The sequence below is a fragment of the Eptesicus fuscus genome, chromosome 5 (assembly GCF_027574615.1).
Source record: "Eptesicus fuscus isolate TK198812 chromosome 5, DD_ASM_mEF_20220401, whole genome shotgun sequence".
NCBI lineage: Eukaryota > Metazoa > Chordata > Mammalia > Chiroptera > Vespertilionidae > Eptesicus > Eptesicus fuscus.
Window position 1 is genome coordinate 822,887 of NC_072477.1, and position 8,824 is coordinate 831,710.

Sequence of the window (8,824 nt, forward strand, 5' to 3'; positions counted from 1 at the left end):
GCCCACCACAGGGCACGGTGCTGCGGGCAGCACCCCCGGGACAGCCCGGCCTCGGGAACCGGCGGGAGCGGGCACTGCCAGCCGGACCCGCTGGGGCCCTCCCAGCGCAGCCCCTGAGGCGAGGTGACGGCAGGGCAGCCGGTGGGGCAGGCACTTCCGCTGGGCGGGTTTCACTTCATTTATCAGTTTTATCCGTTCCTCACCAGACGCTTCTTTTTCCTTTTAAAGCATTTTCCCTCTGTGTCCCATAGGGATGCCCCGGACAGCCTCCCGTGCTGCCACAGGAGGAAGCCAGTGAGAGCCTGCCCCGCCCCTCACCCACCCCTCACCCCATCACCCATCACCCATCACCCCCCCCACCCCCTCAACCATCACCCCCCACTCACCCCCTCACCCATCACCCCCCACTCACCTCCTCACCCCCTCACCCACCCCTCACCCCCCTCACCCCCTCACCCATCACCCATCACCCCCCCCACCCCCTCACCCATCACGCCCCACTCACCCACCCCTCACCCATCACCCCCCACTCACCTCCTCACCCCCTCACCCACCCCTCACCCCCCTCACCCCTCACCCATCACCCCCCCTCACCCCCTCACCCACCCCTCACCCCCCTCACCCCCTCACCCATCACCCATCACCCCCCCTCACCCCCTCACCCATCACGCCCCACTCACCCACCCCTCACCCATCACCCCCCTCTCACCCATCCATCACCCCCACTCACCCCCTCACCCATCACCCGCCCTCACCCCCCTCACCCATCACATCCCACTCACCCCCCACACCCCCCTCACCCCTCACCCCCCCTCACCCATCCCTCACCCACCACCTATCCCCCCACCGCCACCCACTCCAGGGTTGGGTGCCCCGTCAGTGAGAACGGGGCCGGGGGGGGGGGGAGCAGCCCTGCCTGAGCAGCTCTGGCACCTGGGGCGGCCATTCCCGCTCCAGCCAGGTGGGCGAGGTGGGTCCAGCTGTGGGCCTGGCCTGACCCGCCCGCCTCCGCCTGCCTCTCCTCAGCCCTCTGCTCTGTGGCCGGCAGCTTGGCCGCGGAGGCCTGGGCGAGCCTCCTGGCAGGCTCTCCGCTTCCCAGTCTCCCTGTAGCGCCTGGAGCCGGCCTGCGGCGGGAGGAGGCGCTACTCCGGGAGGGGCAGGGGCGCTGGGCGGGGAGGGGCTGGCAGGCGGCAGCCTCCCCGTCCGAGCACCACCTTCCGGGAGGTTCTCGTCACCTGCAGATTTTGTTTTTAACAAAACTCACTAAGATGTATTCAACACCCACAACCAATACACGCTCTGCGGCAACTTGTGGACGTGCACAGAGCAGCAAAGATGGAGATCCCAGTTGATGATCAACAACCCTCACTCTGCCCAACCCTAACCCCTAACCCCTAACCCTAACCCTAACCCAAATCTAACCCCTGACCCCTAACCCTAACCATACCGCCTAACCCTAACCCCTAACCCCTAACCCTAACCCCTAACCCCTAACCCCTAACCCCTAACCCCTAACCCTAACCCTAACCCTAACCCAAACCTAACCCCTGACCCCTAACCCTACAGCCTAACCCTAACCCCTAACCCTAACCCTAACCCTAACCCCTGACCCCTAACCCTAACCCCTAACCCTAACCCTAACCATACCGCCCAACCCTAACCCCTAACCCCTAACCCTAACCCTAACCCTAACCCTAACCCTAACCATAACCCCTAACCCTAACCCTAACCATACCGCCCAACCCTAACCCCTAACCCCTAACCCTAACCCCTAACCCTAACCCTAACCCTAACCCTAACCCCTAACCCTAACCCTAACCCTAACCCTAACCCTAACCCTAACCCTCACTCAGCCCAAACCCTAACCCTAACCCCAAACCCTAACCCTAACCCTAACCCTAACCCTAACCCTAACCCTAACCCTAACCCTAACCCTAACCCTAACCCTCACTCAGCCCAAACCCTAACCCTAACCCTAACCCTAACCCTAACCCAACCCTAACCCCTGACCCCTAACCCTAACCCAACTGATGCCCAACAACCCTCACTCTGCCCAACCCTAACCCCTAACCCCAACCCTAACCCAACCCAACCCTAACCCAACCTTAACCCTAACCCTAACCCTAACCCTAACCCTAACCCTAACCCAACCCAAACCCTAACCCTAACCCTAACCCAACCCAAACCCTAATCCCTGACCCCTAACCCTAACCCAACCCTAACCCCTGACCCCTAACCCTAACCCCTGACCCCTAACCCTAACCCTACCGCCTAACCCTAACCCTAACCCTAACCCTAACCCAAACCCTAACCCTGACCCTAACCCTAACCCTAACCCCTAACCCTAACCCTAACCCTAACCCTAACCCTAACTCTAATCCCTAGCCCTAACCCTAACCCTAACCCTAACCCTAACCCTAACCCAAAATCCTAACCCTAACCCTAACCCTAAACCTAACCCCAAACCCCAAACCCTAACCCTAACCCTAACCATCCCCTCTCCCTCCCCCCCTCCCGTAGGGACCGCTCCCCCTGCCCTGCTCAGTGCCACGTTTTTGCGCTTTGGGATCAGGTTTCGCGGTTTGGAGGCGGAGCCCAGGCGGCAGCGCCCGGTCCGGGGGGGGGGGGGGGCGCGGGGGAGCGTCCCGGCCCGCACAGGCCTCCGGGGGAGCGTCCCTCGGGAGCCGCGCCGGGGGCCGGAGCTCGGTGTTAAGGACTCAGCCACAGGAGTGTGTACCCAGAAACAGCAGGTCACACGTGGGGCCCGGCTGCAGGAGACCCCTCCCACTGCTCCCCTCCCTCTCCCCCGCTCCCCCCCCCCTCCCTGCCTGGCCAGGACCCTCCACTGCACCTCTGCCCCGCTCCCCCCCCCCCCCAGGCCCCGGAGGACCCCTGACCTCCCTCGGTCCCACTGAACTCTGACCCCGGCTCTCCTGGCCCGGGGCTGTGTATTGTGTCATCTTCCCAGGTCACACCCGACTTCCAGGCCCGGCAAAGGTCAGTCCTGGAGGAAGCGTGGGGGAGGGGGAGGGGTGAGCTCTCCCCAGAGCCCCAGCCTGAGCCCCACTGTCCCCACGTGTGCCCAGCCCTTGGCCCTCAGGCCTCCCCCCCAGGAGGCCCTGGCCGCACCCGTTCCCCCGCCTCCTGAGGCCGGGGCCGTGGAATGGACTAGAAACCCAGTCTCATTGGACGAGCAGAGCAGCGACCAGCTCGGAGGCAGCTGGGCTCTGCGGGTCCGTGAGGCCTGGGAGGGCGCAGTGAGTATGGAAGCCACCATGCTTAGGGAAAGCTGCCGTTTGAACGTTAACCCAGCTATGCTGGCTTCTGCCCGCACTTGCTTGCTTGGACAATGGGGTGGTCACCTCAGCTTCCAGACTGAGGCCTGGAGACTCACAGAGGTAATTTTCTGTGCCTGAGGCCCAGGACTGCAGGAGACTGAGTCCCACTGACTCAGTGGCTCCAGGAGTAGAAACTGCAGATAACCTTTAGAGATTACTGAGTCCGCTTGGGTCTGCTTCTGTAAAACCTGCTTTCCCAAGATAGGGCCACATTCCAATCATGTCCCTCAGGGGCTGGGAACCCCCCCACCCCTCAGGCTGTTCCCAGACTTTAGAATTTAGAATTTAGAACAAAGGAAAATTCTTGTGGTCTGGACCTTTAAAAGGACTTTTCCTGACGCTGCCTACCCCTGGGACGCGCGGTCGTGAGGGTGGCCACCTGCGTGTGTCCCCGCGGCCGTCCTGGGCAGCTCAATAAATCCTCTCCTGCTTTTTAATCAATCAGCAGCCTCCGGTGGTCTTATCCTGACTCCAGGGTTCGACCCCACAACACCCAGTGCCCGCCTGGCTGGGGGGGGGGGGGGCGGGCATGTCGGCCGCTCGGGGCCTCCCCACGTCCAGCCCAGGAGCCGTGTGGCCGCGGGCGGGCGGCCAGGCTTCCGGCGCTTCAGGAGAACATGCTTGTTCCTTCCTTTCCACGGCGCCATGGAACAGACGTGTTCACTGAGCACGGACACGCGTGGGACCCAGGTCCGAGCCTGCGCGGGGCGGGGGACGCCTGTGCTCCGGCGATTTCTTCCCGGTCGGGACTGGATCCCCCCCCCCCCCCCCCCGTCCCTCCTCCCTGCCCCAGCCCTGGGCCTGGCTGAGGGCCGCGGCGTGTTGGCGGAGTTGGCAGGTAGCTCCGTGCCTGCTGGGGGCACGCGGGGTGCAGGCCGGGGACCCCACCTCACTGTCTGTCTCTCCCACCAGCTCCCTGAGGTGCTGTTGTGTGCGTTTTCCCCGGAGAGGGGACGGTCCGGCTCCTTGCCCCAGGGGGGCGGTGTGTGGGCTCGGTCCTGGCCAGGGGTCCCTGCTGACCCCGGTAGCGGAGCCTGGGCCCCTCTGCGCCCCCCCCCCCCCATGTTGGCACAGGGATGGTGCATCCTCCCTAAGCTGCTGACGAGGCCTGAGTCATCGCCGCCGTCCGGCTGCAGGCAGAGGGCGTGGCGGGGAGGGGCAGGCTGGGCCTGAGACGGAGGTGCCGCCTGCCCCACCCAGCAGCGCCCTGTGCCGGGGAGTGCCACCCACGGCCGCATTCCAGGGCTGTGGGCCCGGCTCTGGGGAGGCCCCACGAGAGGCTGGTGCGCCCTCGGACCGCGGGCAGTGTGGTCCAGCGCAGCCGGTGCTGTCGCTGCCGCCCAGCCCTGCTCTGTGCTGAGCGGCCGGCCCCGCAGGCCTGGGCTGCAAGGAGCTGGGCCCCGGGGAGTGGGGGGGACAGAGCGTCCGCCTAGGCCGCTGGGGGCCGAGGGCGTGGGAAGCCCTCTGATTGGGTCTGTGGTGTGAGTGGGAGCAGGAGGTTGTCCAGAGACAGGGCCCAGCCGCCAATGGCCCCTCAACGACTGGCTGAAGTGCAGGGGGAGGCGAGGGGAGGTCCCTGTAGAATAGGGGGGGGCGGTCAGGGCAGCTCCCTGGACACGCAGATGGGGGGGAGAGTCCGTGGACACGGCCTGGCAGGGTGAGGTCGGAGGGCAGGGGAAGGTGTGAGCAGGGCTGGGCTGGGGGGGACCTGACTAATGGCATGAAAGACCCCTGGCACGGGGAGGGGAGGTGGGGGGGGAGGGGGTCCAAGGCCAGAGAGGCTGTGAGGGTGGTTAGACTCGAGTATGCATGTGTTAGTGTGTGAGCGCATGTGTGAGCGTGAGTGAGGCGGTGCCGAGGGTGTGAGAGTGTGCGTGTGTGCGTGCGTGTGCGTGCGTGTGCATGTGTATGTGTGCGCATGTCGAAAGTCAGCCTTTGGTCTCAGCAAGGGGAGCGCAGGCCACCGGCCGCTGTGGGGACGACTGTGGGAGACACGTGCCCGGCCTGGGGGCAGCCAGGCCCCTGGGGTATCAGCTCAGGGTGAGGGAAACTTAGGCTTATGGGACAGCTGGCAACTTAAAAGGTGGGGACACACGGGAGCCTGTCTCTACCACCATGCGTGTGTGCACACATACATGTGCATCTGTGCATTCACATATATGTGCATGTATGTACGCATATGTAGATGTACGCACATGTGTGTGCGCTCACGTGTGCGCACACATGTGTGTGTGCCCGCGTCCTGAAGGCAGCTCAGAGCCCATGGCCCAGCAGGAGGGGGAGAGGGAGGGAGGGGTGGGGTGGCCGGGAGGTGCTGGCCAGGTTGAGTGTCTGGGGGCTGCCAGGGGTGGGTTTGAGGGGAGGCCTCAGAGCAGGGCCGAGTGGATGGGTGTGGAGTTGGTGTCCCGGGACCCTGGGGGTCCTCCCTGCCGGGCCTCTGGCCACACGCTCCGGGAGAGGCTGGTCTCCTGGACCGTCTGCTCCTGGAAACTTCTCCTCCCTCGGGGCTCCCTCCAGGTCCTCCCTCCAGGTCCTCCCTCCGGGGCCAGGGCAGTGCCTGGCACCAGGCCCAGGCCCTTCCCTGCCCACCCACCCCGGCCCCGTGGGGAGCCCCTGGACACGCGGTCCCCGGCTGCTCCTGTGGGTGCTGATGCCCGGAGGCAGGAAGTGAGGGCCTCCTCAGGGTGGGCCCAGGCTCAGGGGCAGACGGGGTGGGGGGTCCCGCAGAGCCGCCCAGCCCCTCCGCCCTCCATCGGGATGGAGGCTGGGGTGGGGGTGGGGCGGGCAGGCTGCAGCCTGTGGGCTGAGGAGGCAGCTGAGGGCTGAGTCACACTCCCTCCCGCCCCCGGGGCTGAAGGAGCTGATTCCCCACCATCTGCGTCCTGGGAGGAGGAGGGGAAGCCGGGAGGGGGTGGGGGAGGGCAGGGCTCCTCAGACCTGACCCCGCCCCCTCCTGGCTGCGTGGGGTGGGGGTGGGGGTGGGGTCTCTTTCCCAGGGGGCCCACAGGCACAGGGAGAGGTTCCCAGGCTCCACATAGCACAGCCAGGCCACACCAGGCCCCTCCTAGAGGCTTCTGGGGCGCCTCTGGGGACCCCTCACCCCGGTCAGGGACCCCAGCACAGCACTCCCCGTCACGTCACGTGTTGTAGTGGCTCAGATATCCTCTGTGTGTGCACGCGTGTGTGCACGTGTGTGTGCTGGAAGTCCCTGGGCCCTGGTGCAGAGCCCTTTGAGCTGTGAGCCCTCCCATTCCCAGTCCCTGAGAACCCGCCCCCTGGGCAGCTGGGGGCCATGGGGTGACTGTGGGGCTCTGGTCAGGGATCCAGCCCCGCCCCCTCCACGGCTGGGTGGTGCAGGGGTGCCCTCTGGCTGGGGCAGCCCCCAGGCTGTGCTGCCTCCCTGCCTCTGACTAAGATCCCCGTGAGCTGTGCGATGGGGCAGCTGAGACCCCAAGAGTCTCCCGAGGCCTCTCACAGCTGGGCCTGTGCCTCCCAGCGCCTCCCAGTGCCTCCCAGTTCCTCCCACCGCCTCCCAGTGCCTCCCACCGCCTCCCACCGCCTCCCAGTGCCTCCCACTGCCTCCCACTGCCTCCCACCGCCTCCCAGTGCCTCCCAGTTCCTCCCACCGCCTCCCACCGCCTCCCAGTGCCTCCCAGTGCCTCCCAGTGCCTCCCACTGCCTCCCAGTGCCTCCCAGCGCCTCCCAGCGTGTCCCAGTGCCTCCCAGCGAGTGGAGCACTGGGCATGTGTCAGCAGCGGGAGCTTCTGTCCAGGTGAAGGCTTATCCAGACGCTAAACGCCTAACGGCCGAGCACCGAGCCTGGCTGCCCTCCCGGCACGCCCCTGAGCACCTTCCTAGGTGTGGGTTTCTGGTCTGCAATGGGGCTGCGGGTGACCCTGGCCGCGCCTGACCTGTGTCAAGGTCCAGGCCAGGCAGTCCGTGGTGGAGGCGCACAGGCCGGCCTGTCCTGGTGAGGGCCGCCCTGGGCCGGGCCGGGCCGGGTCCTGTCCGTGACGAGGAAGTCCAGAGCCTTTGTTGCAAGAGCCAGAAGCCCAACCTGGGGAGGCGAGGAAGAGGAATTGATTGCCGAGTCCCGAGGAGGGCGGAGGGCCTCCTCCTGGGGCCGGGGCGTCTCAGCATCAATGCCACCTTCCCTCAGACCCCCAGGAGCAGCTCCTTGGTGCTGGGGTCGAGAGGTCACCCTTCTCCTGTCCATCATCCCTCTGTCTGTGAAGTCAGAGATCCCAGCAGGGCTTGGGAGCCTGCAGGCAAGCCCTGTCACCCCTGCCCAGGTCAGGACACAAAGACTCCTCATCCATCCACCATCCATCCATCCACCATCCATGCATCATCCATCATCAATCCATCATCCATCCATCATCCATCCATCATCCATCCATCCAACATCCATCATCCATCCATCCATCCATCCATCCAACATCCATCATCCATCCATCCATCATCCATCATCCATCATCCATCATCCATCCATCATCCATCCATCCAACATCCATCATCCATTATTCATCCATCCACCATCCATCCATCCATCCATCCACCATCCATGCATCATCCATCATCCATCCATCATCCATCCATCCAACATCCATCATCCATCCATCCATCATCCATCATCCATCATCCATCATCCATCCATCATCCATCCATCCAACATCCATCATCCATTATTCATCCATCCACCATCCATCCATCCATCCATCCACCATCCATGCATCATCCATCATCCATCCATCCATCCATCATCCATCATCCATCATCCATCATCCATCCATCATCCATCCATCCAACATCCATCATCCATTATTCATCCATCCACCATCCATCCATCATCCATCCACCATCCATCCACCATCCATCCACCATCCATCATCCATCCATCATCCACCATCCACCATCCACCATCCATCATCTATCCACCATTCATCCATCATCCATCATCCATCATCTATCCATCCATCATCCATCCATCCAACATCCATCATCCATTATTCATCCATCCACCATCCATCCATCCATCCATCCACCATCCATGCATCATCCATCCATCATCCATCCATCCAACATCCATCATCCATCCATCCAACATCCATTATCCATTATTCATCCATCCATCATCCATCCATCCACCATCCATCCACCATCCACCCATCCAACACCCATCTACCATCCATCCATCCATCCATCCATCCATCCATCCAACATCCATCATCCATCCATCATCCATCCATCCAACATCCATCATCCATCTATCCAACATCCATCATCCATCCAACACCCATCTACCATCCATCCACCATTCATCCACCACCCATCATCCATCCATCCAATACCCATCTACCATCCATCCATCATCCATCCACCATCCATCATCTATCCATCCAATAGCCATCTACCATCCATCCATCATCCATCCACCATCCATCATCATCCATCCACCATCCATCATCCATCCACCATCCATCATC